General features: G+C 43.7%; 1 long non-coding RNA gene across 1 annotated transcript in view; it reads left to right on the top strand.

Annotated features, from left to right (window-relative positions):
- The first annotated feature begins 2288 nt into the window (after positions 1–2288).
- LOC109367888 overlaps positions 2289–18437 on the top strand; it is a 17235-nt gene continuing 1086 nt past the window's right edge. Inside the window, exons 1-2 of the long non-coding RNA XR_002115441.2 lie at positions 2289–4462; positions 17404–17546. This is a non-coding gene — a long non-coding RNA (uncharacterized LOC109367888). The remainder of the gene's footprint in view (positions 4463–17403; positions 17547–18437) is intronic.

The following is an 18437-nucleotide window of genomic DNA, read 5'->3' as shown; positions in this document are numbered from 1 at the left end:
GACTTTTGGCTCTGCCTCCAGCAAGGTTGGGCACAGCAGCACTTCTGCATTCATCCTGAGCTGTTTCCAATCTGAAACTGTTAGAATCATAGAATCACAGAATATCCTAAATTGGAAGGGACCCACAAGGATTACTGAATCCAAGTCCTGGCTTCACACAGGACCATGCAAAAACTAAACCAAACTAAACCCTATGTCTGAGAGCATTGTTCAATCACTCCTGAATTCTGGCAGCTTGGGCCATGCTCACTGCCTTGGGAAGCCTGTTCCAGTGCCTGACTACCTTCTCAGTGAAGAATCTTTTCCTGATATACAATCTGAGCGTGTCACTGGTGTGGAAAAGTGTCTTGGCATTGTGCTGGAGGCACAAGCATTTATTGGCTCTATGTCCTTGTGGTGCCAGAATGTCTTGGAGAACAAGAGTGAGGAAAGAGACAGAAATATAAACAGTTCTGAGAATGAAAACAGGTAAAGACAACATTGAAAAAAAAAGAAAAAAAAAAGAAGGTAACTGACAGAAAGAAAAGTCTTTTCAACAGACGGAAAGAAGACAGATGGAGAGACAGTAGAGAAAGAGAAAAGAAAGAAAGAAATGTGGAGAAATGAAGGAGAGGTTGGGGGAAGGCTGCACAATAATTTGGCACCAGTTCCTTGCATTAGTTCCCTGAAAATTGTGCAAAGCGCGGGCAGAGAGCTGTGGATTACTGAAGTGTAGCACCACAATACCGTGGGTTGGCCACTAAATTACCGTTCTGAGAGTCTCTTGGCTTAGCCTCACTGCTGCTGTGAAGAGAGCGACGTGCGCTGAAAAACAGACCTATGAGGAAGAGGGTTGAGACTAGAAATTCCATTATATTCTTGGCACTTTGACATTTTTCCTCCCCTTTTGTGAAATCTCAAGGGAGCGCTGCCTACTCTTGCAATAATAATAATAAAAAAAAATAGGTAGCATATGAGTTGGCATGGTAACTTCATCTACTAAGTAACTAACACGTAGGATTTGATTCTTGATCTAGAATAACAATGTCAACAGCCCCCAGGAAGGTGCTTACTTGTGACTGACTGCCTGTTCCAGACTGGATTTCATGCTTCTCTTACACTTGGTGGCCTTGGTGAGACTCACCACAGAGCAGGGACAGACCTGAGCCACTCTGATGCTGGAGTGCATGTTTGCTGGCTTCCTCCACTACACCTTTCAGGTCAGTACAACTTGATCATGTCCAAGCACTGGTTTGCATTAATTATTGTTGTTGACTGGGTTTTCTGAAAGATCTGTAGAGAGGATCAAAGGTCTGAGGACCAAGCAGGCTGGTTTTGATGTAGCCATGCTGCAGCATCAGGCACACCTCATGCTTCCAAATGGGCTCAGTAAGTACTCTCCCACCTGGCAGGGCCCCACAGGATAGACCAACTGTGCCAAGGAAGCAGGGGCAGTACATGAGACAGAAGTGGAAGCTTGCTGTTATTACCATTTTCAGAATACGGGAAAAAAGAAAAAAAACCAACAACAACATCCCTATACTTTATTTTGCCAGTGCTTTTGATTGAGGAGTAGCTGTATGGTTGGAATCCATGTATCTCCTTCATCCCTACTGCTGACCCAAGAGAAACGAGTGCACACAAACAAGGCTCCCATGAGGAGGGGGAACAGTGGGCCCACAGCCCAAACAACAATTAGACCTTTTCTATCTCTATTTATACATCCCCACAGATAACTCTGCTGCTGAAGTTCTTAGGGTACATTGTCCATCTTGCTCCAAGAGCTGGACAGCTGCAGCCATCCTCATCAGGGTGCAGGGGAAAGAGACAGTCCAGGGGATTCTCTGGAGAAAACCTTTGCTCTTTATAGCATAGCTGCTCTAGGGAGTTGGCTTCTGTGCTCACTTCTTGTTTAAATTTCCTGCATTCCTCAGCCTGTCCTTTACACAGGCCCCACATAGTTCATTTTGGTCTCAATGAGCAGACACTGCCATACTGGTATAAAGACTATTTGGATCAGTGTGGCTTGTTATAAAAAAGCATAAATGTGACTATAGAGGATTTGACTAGATCCATCTAGCCCAGTATCTTGTCCCTGAGAGCCATCATAAATGGATGTGCAAAGAAGAGAATAAGAAAGCAGATAGAGATTCTCCTTCACTCTCCAACTATTTTCAGCTCAGGTGCCTCCTGAGCTAAGTGAGGTCTGTAGTAAGCATCTAGCAACTCACAGAAGATTGTTTTTTTTCCAGGAACTTCTCCAGGTTCCTCTTGAATACATTCAAAACATGCAGCAAAGATCCCACATAGCCTCCTGCTATCTGAAGAACAACTTTCTTCTGCTTGTTTTGAAGCTGGATGCTACAGGCTTTATTCTCTGCACCTAATTACTGCACTGGGAGAGGCAGAGAATGCTTCCTGTACAGGAGGAAGCTGCTTCAAAAGGCAGCTTTTAATCACTGTGTGGCCTGGCAAGGGGATACCCTGATGTAGTGATAGTGTGTTTCATGGAGTACATACAGCTCAGCAGCTCTGTGGATATCAGCTCTCTGTGCTCTCTTTGAGATCCATCCTCTTGAGTTCATCCTCAACCGAAGAGAAGACAAAAAGTCCTTTTAAGCCTGATTTTGTCTACTTCTTCCAACACATCAGGTACTGCAGTGGGATGTATCTTCCTGCACTCCTTACCTCTCTTGTAGCCTTACCTGCTGTTAACTTAGCTTCTTCTTGTAGTGGATACAGAGGTACCAGAGCTCATTTGTACCATGAGCTCCTAGCCAGCAGCCTTCAGGACCACACCGTGGCTCCTGGCTCCACTGAGACACTGGGGACCATACAGCTGAGCCTGCTGGTGATGCTCATCCATGAGAGCAATTCCAAACAAAATGGTCCCTCTCCTCCCTACAGGCAGCTTCTAAATGCCGACAGTGGCTGCTTTAAAGATTTTCGTATCACACAAAGTTATTTAAAATGGCTGAGTGATAACCTCCTCAAAGGAAGATTTATTAACATTTACATCCAGTCCTCAGTGGCACAATAAAAATATATTATACTTCAGGTACAAACTGCTTTGCCTAGGGGAATCCCAATAAAATCAATGATCCATTTTTTTTTCTTTAAAGCGAGCAAAAAGCTCCAAGGCCCTTTATTCCTTCACTGATCAGTGACTCAGAAATATTTTTCAGCACACATCTCTTCCCCATAGAGTTCCCTTTATCCTTGCTGCCTGTGCTGCAGAAACCAGCTACCAAAAGACACAAGCAGTGACTGCCTCAACTTTATTCTCATTTTATCTACTCTCTAAAGAAGGTCTGAGCCCAGCAGGATTTTCTGAGCTCTGTTTCAGGGTTTCTAGATGAGCACTGTAAGCACAGGGTCAGACTCTGCTTGCAGCTTTGTATCCCTTTCAAAACCTCAGGGGTTTGGCTCCTCAGCAGAGCGAGATGTGCTGCCAGAAGGTGCTGCTGCCCAGCCATCACCCTACCGAGCAGCAGGGCAAGGGCCCAGCCCCACGGGGACGGGAAGTGATGAGCAACATGGCCTCCTCAAGAAAAACATGGGCTTGAAAAGGAAAGACAGAGAACACATACAGCGCTGCATTTATGAGGATCAGACAGCGAACCAAGACAAACTCAGGACCGGGCAAGCAATGGGACCTCTTTCAGCCACACATAAGCTGTGTTTGGTGCCTACGGACCAGCCAGCTGCATTCAAAACCATCAGGAGGAGAGCAAGGTTTCACAGCTCAGGGTGTGATCTATGACAGGGATTTTTGTTGTGAAACAGCCCTGCCAAGGGACCTCACACCTTACTCCTCAGCTGGGAATCCTTAGCCTCATTGCATGGGGCACCTGTGAAAGAGCACAGTGAAAATCTACCCTCAGCAAATGGCTGCACAGCACAGGGTTCCTGGAAGCCCTATTGTTTTTGGAAGGTGAGAAGCAATACAGAGCAAGTGAAATCCTTTCACAACTTTCTATTTGTGTCACTGAGAGATTCATAGGGTTATTGGTTTAAACTGATGTTAATGATAAGAAAATAATGCTGATGGTTGACAATTTCCAGCTGTGAGCTAACAAAACTACTTAAATAGGTGCCCAGATTACTTGCTTTCTTCTCAGCTGTGGGCAGTACTGTTAAGCCAAACTGACGAAGAGGTCTTTCTGAAGCCCTGAATTTGTGCTTTGTGTATGTGAGAGTGAGAAAAGTTGTGGGATCCCTTTGCTCCCTGGTGAGTGATGCACCTCTGTTGGAGCAGGGAAAGTTGAATGTATGAAGTACAAGTGTGCAAAGCTGCTTAAAAAATCATGAGTGAGAGGGCAGCTGGAGCAGAGTGCTTTGAGGTGAGAATATGACTACAGCCTGAGCTAGGACTGGAGCTGTGTGCAGTTCTGCTAATGTGATGCTCCAGCAGGACCCTCTCTGACTTGTGAAGCATCTTCCCTAAGGCAGCCTCAAGTTGGAAGAGGTCTGAAGTTATTAGGTGAGTCTACTGGAAGCTTGCCTTTACTCTTTAATCTTCTGGCTTTCTGAGAGCTTATGACTTTTGCACCCCATGGGGCTGGTACTGCTGGAACTGCAGTAGGTGAGGCATAGAAATGCTTCAAAGCCAGGCCTGAGCTGCATTCCCTAACTGGCAGGTTGCTGGAGATGAACTTGTGTGGTGTGATGGCTGCTCTGTTTGTTTGCTGCCCTGGTGGATCTCCTGGGCCTTTCATGTCAGACTATGGAAGGAGACCTTTGCCTTATGGAACTGGGTTTTGAGGCCTCCCTCCCCCTTTTGCTCTAGAGTCTCCAGCAATTATTTCTCTCTGTCATATATCTGTAGAAGCAACAGTAAAGATATTGGGAGAGCATTTGGCCCACATCAAATGCTCCATGTGCTTATTTTAGAGTGAGATCGTAGCTCTCAGAAAAAGAAAATAAAACCCAAGAACTTGTTCTGAAATTACCCTGGAATTTTCATGATTGCTGTCTATATGCTTGTTGTTGAGTTTTTCTAACAATAAGTATAAGAGTATCTTCTGTGCTGAAGCCAGTGTTTTGCCAGAGATGCTCAAAATGTTCTGTGAATGAGTGCAAGGAACTGATTTCCTGTCTGTTACAAACAGGAAAGGCTCCTTCAAATCCCAGAGCTATTAAGAGACAATAATTTTGGATTGTTATTGAAAAGCTTAAAGTCTGTGAACTATTATGTGAGGCTGTCTAGCAATGTTACTCTGTTAGCTTATGTAAGTCTTCAGTAGAAGGTGTTCTAAAACTTGTATCCCATTGTTTTCTAATGCTGTATCATGCAACACAAATCAAAGTGAAAACTTCATTTGAATACCGATTCGAATGCAGAAAGGTTCTCGTTCAAGATTACTCTTAATATGCTTTGATTTCTGTCTTTTTTTATCCTAAATTTTTATAAAATGAGGCCTTTCTGACTGTGGGTTAAGCAGCTGCATGAACAGTGGGACTCTTTTTGATGTAGCATTGCTAATAGCGAGTGCTGTGAGATGGAAAACAGGCCTGGGAAATGCCAAAGTCCAAAAATCTGGAATAAAGAGGCTATAGCAAGCCAGAAAACTCAAGCAGTATCCAAGGCCTTGCTCGTACTCTGGGGATTGTGATATTTGAGGTCACTTTGATACTGATGCTCCTGGCAAGTTTCAGTCTACCCTCGTCATCCTGACATGTCTCACCTGCCAGGCACAAAAAGCAGAGCTTGTTTCTTCCAGCCAGCATGATAATAGACCAATGATTTTAATTTTCATGACCTGTTCCCTTTTCAAGTGACTGTTACTGTTGCTGTAAGGATCATACAAGGTTGGTTTTCATTTGGAGCTTGCTTATAACTGAGTTGATCTACAGATCCTGTTGTCCAGCTTTTTTTTTTTTTAGGATATACCCAAGACAGTTTTCTCTTCTGTTGTTTGCACAGCTGTGGAGTACTTATGCACCTTAAGATCTCAGCAGTTTTCATTATGCCTTGCCATTTTACTCTGGACATCTGCTGCAGGCGCTCTCAATAAAAGCTATTTAATGACTGTTGGCTAGACTCCTTTTTTAAGATTCACCTATTACTAGTGCACTATTGCTGAAGAGCTGTAGCTTGGTCCTTGGGGTGCTGCGATTCTATGGGGGGTTGAGGAGGGGAAGTGCTATCCTCTAGTGTGCCATCAGATTTAGGAAAGTTCCTGCTGAAGTAAACCCATTAGAAATTCTCAAGGATTCTGTTTCTAGATGATATCTGAGGATGTGCTGATATTTTTTTTCTTCTGATTTTAAGATCCTTTGGCTACTAACTGGCTCAAACTAGCTTTTCTGCCTGCTGTGTAGCATTTGCTTTATCACCCAGGATATAAAAGTTATTAGATAAGTCCAGAATGTACTGACCATGCAGTCCAAACTTGGAACTGTAATAGCTGTGAAAAAGGCCAGAGATCAAAGTAATGGTTCTAGTTGAGGGAGGGAGAAACTTTTGGTTTTTATCCCTAGTAGTGGTACTGAGTGTTTGTTCATTCATAAATTGAGATAAATCCTGGTGTCTGGATGATTTCTCTAGTTGCATAAACAGGTCTGTGAAATTCTGAGAGGCAGTGTAAGAGTTGAATACTCTATGATCATACCCTTTCTCACCATCACAAGATCATCAAACGTAATTATCAGGAGATTGGCTCAGAAATAGGAGAGGTTAATTTTTCCCACATCACTCAGAGCTGTAAATTGCTTTGCTAGAGAATGTTGGAGGTGATAAAACTTTGAGTAGATAGCCATGGAAAATTAATACCTAATGGCACTAATTAGATGCAAAGATGATCACGTAGCTCAAGAAGGCCTTGATCTGCACATGTTTGGGTAGTGAAGGAAAGTACACCTGGTGGGAAGAAAAAAATCACCATATGCCTGCTCCATTCCTGTGTTCTTTCCCTAAACATCTGCTGTTAGCTGCTATTGGAGCTAAGAAGTAGGGCTAGATGGACTTTCAGTGTGATCCGATTTGTTCTGGAGTTAGAGGGTATCTGTCATGGAAAATCTTCAGCTCTCCTGTCAAGAACTTTCCAAAAGCTAATAAAATTTGGGCACATAATAGTTGCTATTCTTCCATTTGTTTGAATGATGTGGAAAACATGGACAATGCAAGAATAGGACAAAACCCAAGCTGCACTGGAAGCCTGTTCTTGACAGAGTTGTGGGCTCTGTTTGGTACTGTTATACAAAAAGAATTGCCTTGGAACAGGCATCAGCGTGTTTCCATCCTGACTGTTGCAGTCATTTAAATTCCTCTAGTGAGGAAACTCAGAACATATTTTTCCTCATGCTTAGGAGTTGATGCCTTTCCTAGACTCAGCTGTGGGCACGTAACTCTGTTTTGAAGCTTTCTTTACAGAACTGCCAGAAGAAAATGGTAGGAATTTATCCCGGTGTGCTTCTCTGAATCTTTACTCCATTGGGAATTTCTTTGAAATCCTCTAAGGTGATTCTTGCTTGTGATGTATATCAAATTCTATCATTATGCTGATAAAGACAAGTTTCCTTTGAAGTGTCCTTTATTCAACATAATAAGTAAAAGGTCTATTTAATGCTTTCATTGTCCTTCACAGCTAGAGAGTATTTCATGTCAGTTTTGATTGAGTCATTGTAGTTGTAACTCGTTCACTTACAGGTCTCTGTGGTCTGGAAGAGGTCTTGCGTGCCCTTTTGTGCTTACTACTTCATGCTCCTGGGCAAACCTGTCAATAGTGTTCAGCTCTTCTCAACTTGATCTTTTGCAGGTTCAGTTTGAGTATTTTTCATCAATGGTTTTCTGCCCTAATTATCAATAATGAGGATATTCAGAGCAGCCTGTTTATTTTCAGGAGGACTTATCCTTTGGTATTTTGACATCGTTTTTGCCTTTTACCTCCTGTTTTCAGGAAATACGTAAAAAAAAAAAAAAACAAAAAACAAAAAAAACCAAAAAACTGCAGTATTTGTGTGTGTGTGGCATGTATTATCAAGAACTGGTTCTCATGTGGATAAGTGGGTTTGAGGGCTGCGTTCTAGTTTTCTTCCATATATTAGAAGGGTTTGCCTATTTTTTATTTTTTCAATAAAATTACTTGGGTGGGGAGAGAAGCTTTTGTATTACTGGCAGCGTCGTCCAGATAGTCCTTGTGTGCTTATACAAGCTCTTCATAATTAAAAGAAACTTTACTCTGTAATATGAATATTTCACTTCTAATTTTTCTTGGGAGAAGAGGGGTAAGAATTATATTTTAAACATAGCAATTATTTTGGCAAAGCTTCCATCTTTATTTTTAATACATAGAACAATTCCTTGTGGTCCAGTGATGTTACTTATTTCATCCTTATCTATTTGTACTTGCACAGTTACTTTGACTGTGAATGGTTTAATATTATCACCTTTCTGTAATGATGTATCTGTGGACATGATAGAACCTTTTTCTATGTTTTTATTCATTGCACTCTCTTTTTTGGGGAGGAGGGGATGGGGGAGAGAGTTGTGTGGGGGTGTGGACTAGTACTGAATGGTTTTCAGCAGCATAATCTATGTCTGTATCTATTTCTGGTTTTCTTGCATGGTGTCAGTCTCCTCTTTTTCCAGCTACAGTGCCTCAGAGGTTCATCACTTTCTTGTTCTTCAGTTTAATACAGCTTATTCCTGGTTATCTGTGCTTATGCTGTGCTCTCCATCTCTCCTGTTGCTCAAGCTGAAACTCCTTCTGGTGTTTCTACAGGTACATTCTGTAAGCTTGTCTGAATCTTTGTTTCCAATGGACCGGGTGATGGTCACCTACTGCCTAATCCTAATCAAACTGTCTTGGCTAGAAGTCAGGACCTTAAAGAGCAAACGTGAATCTAATGTTCCAGGTTTCCTGACTTCTAGCCAAGATAGTTTGATTAGGATTAGGCAGTATGGGCACTTAATCAACATCTTTGTGTGAGAGCACTGCAAAAATTGTTAGTTTTTTCTTATTGTTGTTGGCTTTCCTTTTTTACATTAGCAATTCATGTCTTGTCTACCCTGTTTGTTTTTTACTTCACTGGAGAATTAATATTATTATGACAGTGCAAGTAAAAGCTGACGAATTTCAAGTAGAATTGCTTTTCCTACAAAATGTTTTAAGCAGTCTGTATTTAGCTAACATTTATCTAACTCCACTCCTAACTAACAGTTGGAAGAGAAATCTTTGCAGTTCAACACCTCCTCCTCTCCCCCTTTCACTAGAAGCTGCAAAACCTCCTACTCTGTGTCTCTAGATCTTCTTAGAAGACCTCTGCCAAAACAAAACTTGATGATTCTTGTTTTTTATATAAGGAAAAAGCACAAAACAAAACACTTCCAGCATCTCATACACAAAGTATCAGAACAGGGCACAAGTCCAATTTGTCTCCCTTCCCATATTTCCTGCACATCTACTCTCACAGAGGCAACAAAAGCCATCTACTACATGCTCTACTCACCAACCTTGTAATGCCTCTCTGGCTGGAGAAACAGCAAGGCTATCTCCCATGTGATCCAGTTCTTCAAGGCAAGCACCAAAGCAGAGACTTTACCAAGCCCCTCAGCATTTGGCAGCAAACAAGATCCTGTCTTTGACAGCTTGGAATGAACTCTACCAGCTCATAGTGAAGGCTTGGGATCTCCTTAGTTATTTCTGTAGTCATTAACTGTTTGTCATGCAATTTATGGACACAAAGGCTTTTCTCCAAAGCAGAGTGTGGCTAGGCTTCTTAAGGCTTTGCCTAGGAAGTGATGAGCAGAAGGCATCTGCTCCAAGGTCACCAGCCAGCACTGGGAGAGACTGTGCCCAGGCTTTGGGAACTGAGCTTCTCACTACGCAGTTGGGTGAAGTCAGCACAAAGGAAATGGGAGGCTCCATGCCAAGGCTCTTGTCAAGCCCATAGGTGATGTCCAGTCTGGGACAACTGAACAAGCCCCTTGCAGGTAACTCCTGGCTGGTATGGGGTGACACCTGTTCCAGGGCCACAAAACACTCAGGCTAGAGCACTTCCTCTCTGAGTGACTATTCTCTGGAAATCATTTGTAACATGATTAGTGGGCATGGTGGTGACAGGTGATAGTTGGACTAGAAGCTCTCCATGGTCTTTTCCCACCTTTAGGATTCTAACTGGAGCATTGTCCTCTCCTATTTCATGCTTTCTGTAGCTTGCAAAGGAAGCCTTGACAGCTTGCAGATGTAGATGCTGGAAGAGTGGTAATGCATAAAGAAGGCACTGACTCTAGTGCTTCCTGGTGCTTGGATGGAAGAGATTAACTTGGTTCAGCTAAATATAGGCATCCTTACTCAGAAGCAAAAAGTGAGGCTGGGGTTTATTGTGTGGGAGGGAATTTCATGAATGCCAGTTCTTCTGGAAGCTGCTGAAGAGGCAGAGGGTGAGGTTGTGGTGGACAGTGTCAGGGCATGGGTGCCCACTGTGCTCATGGCTGGGAGTTCATGCAGTTCTCCAGTGCATAAGCAGGGAATGAGTGGAAGCAGTGAGATGGTTTTACCTGTGTTTGGTACCGGTGCCATCTGGTTGTTGTTTGCTGTACTCAGCCCTCAGGTGCCCAGGTTTCCTTCTTTGTCCTCCCTGCTTGAGGAAAAGGGGAGGATGGGGAAACTGGGCCTCACATGGCCTGGGATCATCTCACCTAATAGTAGGCACCTAAACAAGGTCTGAAAGGTAGGGTTGGGGCTGCCATGTACAGTTGATTATGGGAGGTCCCTTCAGGAGCAGCTCAGCCCCTCAGGGTGTTGAGAAGGTACAGGGCAGGTAGAGCACTGACTGGGGCACCCCACTGAGCACCTTACCCAAAGTGCTCCGAGTGGCCAAAGGAAAATGGCATTGCGCCGTTCACAGCTACACTGGAGCAGGATGCTCGGGGGAGGAGGTGATAAGTGCATGCCTGTATCAGTTCATTTGCCATTATGCTGCCCGTGCTGTACTGTGAACTGCATTGCCATTAACCTTTGTGCTATTAACTGCCTCTCATCCATCCTAATTACAAGTGGAAGTGATGGTGGGAGAAGAGAAGAGGGAAGCAATCCACGTAATGGTTCAGGAGCACAGAGCTGATTTGCACGAAATCCAATCTGAAACATGAGAGAGACTGCGATTCCTTTCTGAAAGAAAATAATGCATTTAAAGGCAGATGGAACTGGAAAGCACAAAGGAGCCATCCCCAAGCAGTCAGACAACTGGTTGTGGTGAGGATTTTCTTGCAGAGGTCCAAACAGTTGCCCTGCCAGAGGAGGGATACAGGGATACACGTTTGTCACAGAGCTGCCTGCTGGTTTTAGGGGGAATTCTGTCCTGGGCTGCCAGAGAAGTTCCCTGATAAACTTCAGCAGCCTCAACTGGTGCTGGAGCATTTGCTAGGAAGGTGGTGTTTCACAAGAATATAAATGCCTTGTCAGATTTTGATCATAACTTTTTAATGGGTAACTCAGAGTTCCTTCTCCCTCCTGTACAGCAATGCAGTCTGAAGACAGAAGGAGGGAGGGAAACTTCTGTTTGACTGTGTACTTATTCACCTGTTGACTTTCTCTTTCAAAAGCACATGTAAAACTCAAGCAGTAAATTTCAAACTAAAAATGCCGAATGGATGATTTTTTTTTTTGCAAATGCTGAAATAAAACTGTTTTGTTTTTTAAAGTACTTTTAGTCATCTGGAACTGTTGACTGAACTCAGTGTTTGTGTTTGGAGCAGCACGATATGTCAAACTTCCAACTCATTGAGTGTTGTTTTTCTGACCCTCTCTGACTAGCCTGCCCTGTACAAGAGGCTAATGGGGATGGTGAGCATTGCTGCCCCCAGGACAATGGGGAAAAGTGTGCAGCAAGGCTGGGCACTCAGCCAGCACCAGCGGCTGCTGCTTGGGATGACAGAAGAGGGAGAGCGAGTGCTGCAGTGGTTTGTGTTCATCACGTTGATCAGTGACCTCCAAGAGAGAGTGAGGACTGAGCCAGCTGAGCACTGTCCTTAGGTTAGCTGGGCTCCAAATAGGGCTCTGATGAAGTTCAGTGTTGACAGAGGCTAACTAATGGCTCTTCGGAAGATTAATTCAAAATGTTTATTTTTTATTGAGTTTCCCAATTAACTGTGACTGCCTGGGGAGCAAACAAGCTAGCAGATTGCTGTGGGTAGCTGACTGTCTGAGCAGGAGTGAAAAGGATGCAGAGAGTAGAGTGCTGGACAGCCAAGCAGATGTGGAAAATGTGGCTGAAAAAATGCTAGGCTGCAGGATTTATAATGGCTGGGGTCAAGTAGGTCTGTGATCTTTAGTCACTGACCAAAAGGGGTGATGAATACACTGAGTGCCTCAGTCACCTCTGAAAGGCAATGCAGGCAGTGCTGGCACTGGGTGGCTGAGAACAGCAGCAGCAGGCACAGCCCTGTGTGTTGAGCCTGGGCTGGTGGGAGCCTGGTGAAGTGCAGCAGTGAGTGGCAGAGCTTTTCTCTAGGGCTGCCAGAGCAAGAACAGAGGTATTAATTGGTCCTGGCCCTGTGGCACTGAGGAAGATGAGAAGCAGATGTGGCTCTTCTGCTGCCTGTCACAGCTAGAGCTTGTTGGAAGCCAGACCTGCCAGTGGGACACAGAGCCAGGTAGCAGAAGCTGATACTCCTGTGGCATCTTGGCATCCAATCTGATGTCCTTTCTACATTCTCAGTGGATGCCCTGATCAGATCCTGCATAGCTGAGATGCAAGAAGCAGGGCCACCCGACTGGGGGTGCAGGGAGGCAGTAGCTTCCATTTAGACAAATTTAAGCTGCCTTGGAAAACAGCACCACTGTTACTGTTATTGTCTGTTTTGCTTTTCCATGCCTGACAAAGCTAGGCTTTGTACTCAGTCACCATTCATAAGCAGAATTGCACCTGGGACATGAATTCTCAGTTTTTCCAATGAAGAAACAACTTCATGAATTCCTGACTGACTGCTAACTAACAGTTCACTCCAAGAGAGCAAGACTATAATAATGCTATTAAATAATGTTCTTTCAGTGTTTGCCTGCAGCTCTGAGCACAGCTTCATCACCATGCTTTCTGCAGAAGCTCCTCAAATGGATACCTGGAGGTAAATGAGGCAATCCCAGGCTGTGCATCATAGCAGGCTTCCCTCTGTGTTCACGTGTCTGCGGGCTTCAGTGAAGGCAGATGATATCTCTGAAGGTGCTGGGAGACTGTCCCATCTTTCTCCCTTGGAAGACAAGGGTTAAAAGGGGTCAGGAGTGCAAATCAGGACAGGCAGTACATGTGAATGCCAACCTGTTGTTATGTAGGCAGCAAATTAGAAAAAAATAACTATGTAATGAAGCTGAAAAGCAGGATTCCTAAAACTGTTGGATGGAAACAATCCTTCCCCGTACACTGGCTGCAAAAATCACTAGGTGGGCTCTGTGGTGCAAGGTCAGGGCAGGTAGGTGCTGCCACTCAGCCCTACCAGAGAGGACACGTTCAGGCTAGATTACCTTACGCGTTGTTTGAAACCATTGCTTTATTTTTATTCTATACCCTATACGATGCATGACTAATGCTGAAGGTTTGCATATAAAGCTGGTCACAGTGATCTCAGTTGCTCTAGTCCAGGTATTGGCCAGGGACTGATGCTTCCACTGCAGCTCAGACTGCAATAGCCATCTCCTGATAACCCTGTGGCCCTGCTGGAGCAGGAACTGGTGCCAGGTTGGGGACTTGGTGCTACAGGTGCACAGCTGGGGTTACCTTGTCCTCACAAGCACCGTAGTGTTTGGATCTATTTTTTTTTTTTGTTTTTCTTTAGTCTCCTGACACTACACCATCCTTTGTACTTAATGTGATTGGACTTTTACAGCATGCATAGCTGATGTGGAACAAAGCCTCTGTATGGCTTGTTCACAGGCAAAGCTGGTTCAAATAATTTGAGGTAAATCAGGCTTGTGAAATTCAAGGTTTCATTTTAAAAAAGAAGGAAAAAATGAGTGAGTTTGCAAACAATGTAGCTAGCTTTAAAAAGACTTGAGGGTTTTTTGGTCTTCAAAATAGCACAACCAGATGGTAATAGACTATTTTTGAACTTCTGTTACATAATTTTGCAAAATGTTTTTCTTCCCTCTGTGATTTGGAAATATCTGTAATTCAGCCTATGCTGCTGCTGTATATGGGGGACTCCTGATACAAAGGCACTCACAGTATGCAGTGCCAGGAGTTGAGGTGGCTCCAGTATGGGATGTGTCCTCAATTCAGTACAGTTCCTGAGGAGCAAGAACACAGTGGATACTTAGCAGGGCCCATGGGTGGTCCCAGGCACAGCAAGCAATGAGCCAGTTCTATGTGAGGTATGATGTGGTTCCCAGGAGAGGTGGTCACAGCCAGGAGGGAGTTTCGGTGTCTGGGAAGAGGGTGTATGGCCCATCTAAGATGTCCTAGGAGAACTGCAGCACCTAGGAGAAGAGGCACCTCTAATTGAGAAGAGTCCTGCAGGATCTAATGCAAAGGGACAAAAATGCTGCTTTCAGGGAAAGGAGTGAAGTTGCTTGTTGTCCTCTACACCAGAACATGGTGTTATTTGGAAGAAAAGTCTTACGTGACCATTGCCATCACTTTAATGCTGAAAGAGAGAGTTGTTCTTTCTGTACTCCTAAGTGACATCACTGTACAGCTCCATCTGAAGCAAGGCTTTAGAAAGGGCATAAGTGTTTGCTAGCAAGACAGAAATCATTCTTCTCTGGAAACAGTAAAAATAGCTTTTATTTTTTTCTTCAAGAGAACTTAGGCTTTATGAAAGAGATCAGTGTTAGATTTTTTTTTTTCTTGTTTCAAACTTTAGCGTCACTAGAACTGAGAAGCCATTTCAGACGAGGATGGTTTTCCTCTTTTCCAGTCTGTTTTTAGCACACAGCTGCAGCTGGTGTGGTCTGCATCCCTGCCTCCTGGGGCAGTGGGTTACCAGCTTGGTTTCTCCAATCTGAAGACACTTGTGGAACTGCAGAGGAAGGGAAAACTGCCAGCACACCAGTTAGAGGATGCATTCTAAAATACTGGATTTTGTTTTAATGTAAAAACATCAGGTTATGCCTATCCTTCTACTCCATACAATTGACAACAACTCATGAGAATTCAAATCAAATGTCTGCTTTTCCTTCTTCCTTGGAATATTCTCCTTTGGACCAGGTCATATGCGTGCATTTGTCATGGGTTCCCAGTTGTACTGTACATTCATCATATAGGACAGAAAATAGCTCATAGAACTATGCCAAGCTGAAATAATGCCAATAGACAATTTTCCACCAGAAAAGTGGAATTTTTGTCAGGAATACTTTTTTTAAATGTCATTATTTTAATAGTCTGTCTAATGTCACTGGAATGGAATTGCTGAGGAAGCATAACAGTTCAGAAAACCTTACCCTCAAATTTCATTTTTATCAGAATGTGTGCCCTAAAATTATTTCTTAAAAATTGCTCAAATTTCTGAGTGAAATGTGATCCATTCTTGAGATTTTTAAGGACATTTGTTACAAAGCAGAGGTTTGGTTTTCTGTTCAGTGCTGATGATCTCTGTTCCGTAAATGGCCCAATTTTGACCTCCTCATTCCATCACCCAGCCATGTGCCATGAGGGGATGCTCCTGCAGTTATTTGCAGCAAAGGAAAAGACAGATTGCTTTTTTTTTCCTCAAGTGGCCCAAAATAAATGTATCCTTAAGTGAATATTTCTGCAGTATCGCTCAAGTGAAGGGGAAAGATTCATGACTCAAGCTGGTCCACACACTTCAAAAGAATAACAAAAAATGATTTTTGCAGGTTGCTCAGATTCTGATTTCCTAAAATATTTGATTTGGGATCAAATCTGGAAAAAAAAACAACACAGGTATTTGCGCTCTGGAGTGGTGTGTTGGCTCAGACCAGTGGAAAGAGACAATTCACAAAGCCACAAATGTCTCACTGTTCAAATCTCCCCTAAGATGTCTCTGCTGTTACCCACACTTAATGGTAACTTTAGCCCTCAACTCGCATCATGTGTAGATCTGTTTTGGGTCCCTCTAGGCTTTGTGCTTTCTCAGCACATGCAGGCCTATGGAGTCTGTACAAATTGGTCTGCTTTCATGTCTGAATGTTGAGCACCTTGTGAGAGCCGAGTGTGTGATACAGTAGCAGTGCAGCTGTGAAAACCTCATCTGGATTTCTAGGTCTGTCTTTCCTCCCACCTCTTTCTGTGAAGCAGATGAATCAATATGGTTTGCTGTTTTTCCTTGCTCATTTGAAGCTGAGGAGAGAGCATGGTTGCATCTCCTCCTAGCACTGACTGCAAGCATTTCACCCCTCCATTGCTTTCAGGCTGGGAGTTCCTCCTGCTTCATTTTTATGCCACAAGTAGACCAAAGCCTTAAACCAAAATAACAGGGCTTATGATTACAGCAGAAAATTTAGAAGCAAAGGTAAAAAAAAAAAAAAAAAAAAACCCTAATCTCTACATCCCATCCAGAAGCTGTTTGTGGCTTCAGGAAACCATGCCTGCCCTGCAGCTCTGCCTCCATCTCTGTTAAATGAGCCCAAAGGCTGGATTATTTGTGAACACTCCTGATGCTCATGGCTTGAGAAACCAGATTGTCTTGAATTTTGGCTATGCTTGGCCAATAGAGTCAACAGAAGACTCTAAATCAGTGCTGCTCGTGCCCAGTGCCTAACATGCTGTGTCCCAGCCTTGAAAATGGCTCCTGTGTGGTGCCTCTTCTTTGCCTATATGTTTCGGGGACTTGTTACTGCTGGTTGAGAAACAAGCAATGAGAACACAGGGATCTAAAATAATGTGGAAGGACCATGGCTGCTTGCTCATTCTTCCCTCCCTGGTCCCATTGCCTGTTCCATCACTCAGATACCCCTGGGCAGTGACAAGTGACCTGTGCTGGACTTGTGGCTGTGAACTGGGGATGGACCTCCTCCAACAAATACATACAATTTTGGGCTTCTCTCAGGAGATAACTTTTCTATTTTTGTCAGGGTGAGGTTCTTTTTTTCTTGGTTGTATTTAAAGCTCTAAGTGACAAAACAGGGACATGGTTTAATGCACGTGGTAGAGATGGGTTGTCAGTTGGACTAGATGACCTCAGTGGTCCTTTTTAACCTTAATGATTCTGTGATTCTAAATCTGCTAATTTTCCAGCTGTGAGAGGCAACTACCTCCAATCTGGTGGGAAGAGTATGTGGCAGCAGCAGATAATATCATTTTCTGTAAAGTCAGCAGTAAAACAGCAAGAAACCAAACTCCATTTTGAAGGTAATGACTAAGCAAGGGCTTAAACTTAATCTGTCCATTTGCTTTCACCACCAAAATGCAGGTGTCTGTACTGCAATCAGTCAGTTCTTCATGGAGAACAGGTCAGAAGTATTGAAGATCTGCAGCCTTGTGTTGACAGGAATATACTTTAAACCCTGCTCACTTTCTTTCCAGGATGAGAAGAAATGCTATCTTTAGTTTCCTACGTTCCCAGCTTGACTCTTGGAGCAACTATTTGGAAAATCAGCAGGGCACAGGGGACAGCTATGATCGATCTCAAAGGTCCAAGGGTTGCCGGGTCTTTATTAGAGGAAGAAGTGAGTTCTGATAATACTCACGTTTATGCTGTTGTCTGATCTTTCATTGCTCCCCCAGCAGCACCTCCCACCCTGTCTGAGTTTAGTGGCCTGGAAAGGAGTGTGTGTAAAGGTGAGGTCAAGTTAATAGGTGCTAAAAGAAAAAGCAAGGGCAGGCTTGCATCCAGGAGAGGGAAAATTGGCTTTATTGTCGAAAGAAGAAAAGAAAATCAGAGGGCTTTTTAAAATGTCAGGAGTGGTGTGTTGCTGTGTGCTCTGTGCTGATTGAGTACAGTTTGGGGGAGGTTTGCCTTAAATATACCTTCCATACCAATAGACAGAAACGTGTTTTTTTTAGCGAAGTTTAAGCATCAGCTGTAATAGTCTTTGGATAAAAAGGCAGTCATTATTTCTTCGAACACACTCTCCAGTGCCGAGCAAACGTTCCGTGTGGCAGGATGGTGGCTTTAAAAATAGCTGTTCGCTCCAGAGCCTCCCAGAGTGGCTGGGAGGGAAATGAGATGTTGGGCTGGGAGCTGTCATTGATGTGGTCAAAGAGCTGCAGCAGGCAAACCCTCGTTTCACTGAAGCCAGTGGAAATACGAGGCAGAGGGAAAAGCGCTGCAGAGAGAAGAAGTTTGGGCGTCTTTGGGAAGCTCTCTGAGTCTTTTGGGAGCTATTTTTAAAAGTCATAATTTGCTGAGCTGTTAGAGAAAACTGACACCCACCATCAAAATCTCAGAAAACTCGGCTGAAATGGGCAGTGACAGCAAGTTATTTCGGGTGATGTGGCTGTGCCACTTCTTAAGGTACTTGTGCAGCCTATTCTTAAATGTCCAGAGGCAGATACCCATGTGTCCCAGCTTAGGGCCCCTGTGCTTTGCTATTCCCACTGGTTTTTTTTCTCTTTTT

The sequence above is a fragment of the Meleagris gallopavo genome, chromosome 5, assembly GCF_000146605.3.
Source record: "Meleagris gallopavo isolate NT-WF06-2002-E0010 breed Aviagen turkey brand Nicholas breeding stock chromosome 5, Turkey_5.1, whole genome shotgun sequence".
NCBI lineage: Eukaryota > Metazoa > Chordata > Aves > Galliformes > Phasianidae > Meleagris > Meleagris gallopavo.
This window is presented reverse-complemented; position numbering and strand designations above follow the sequence as displayed.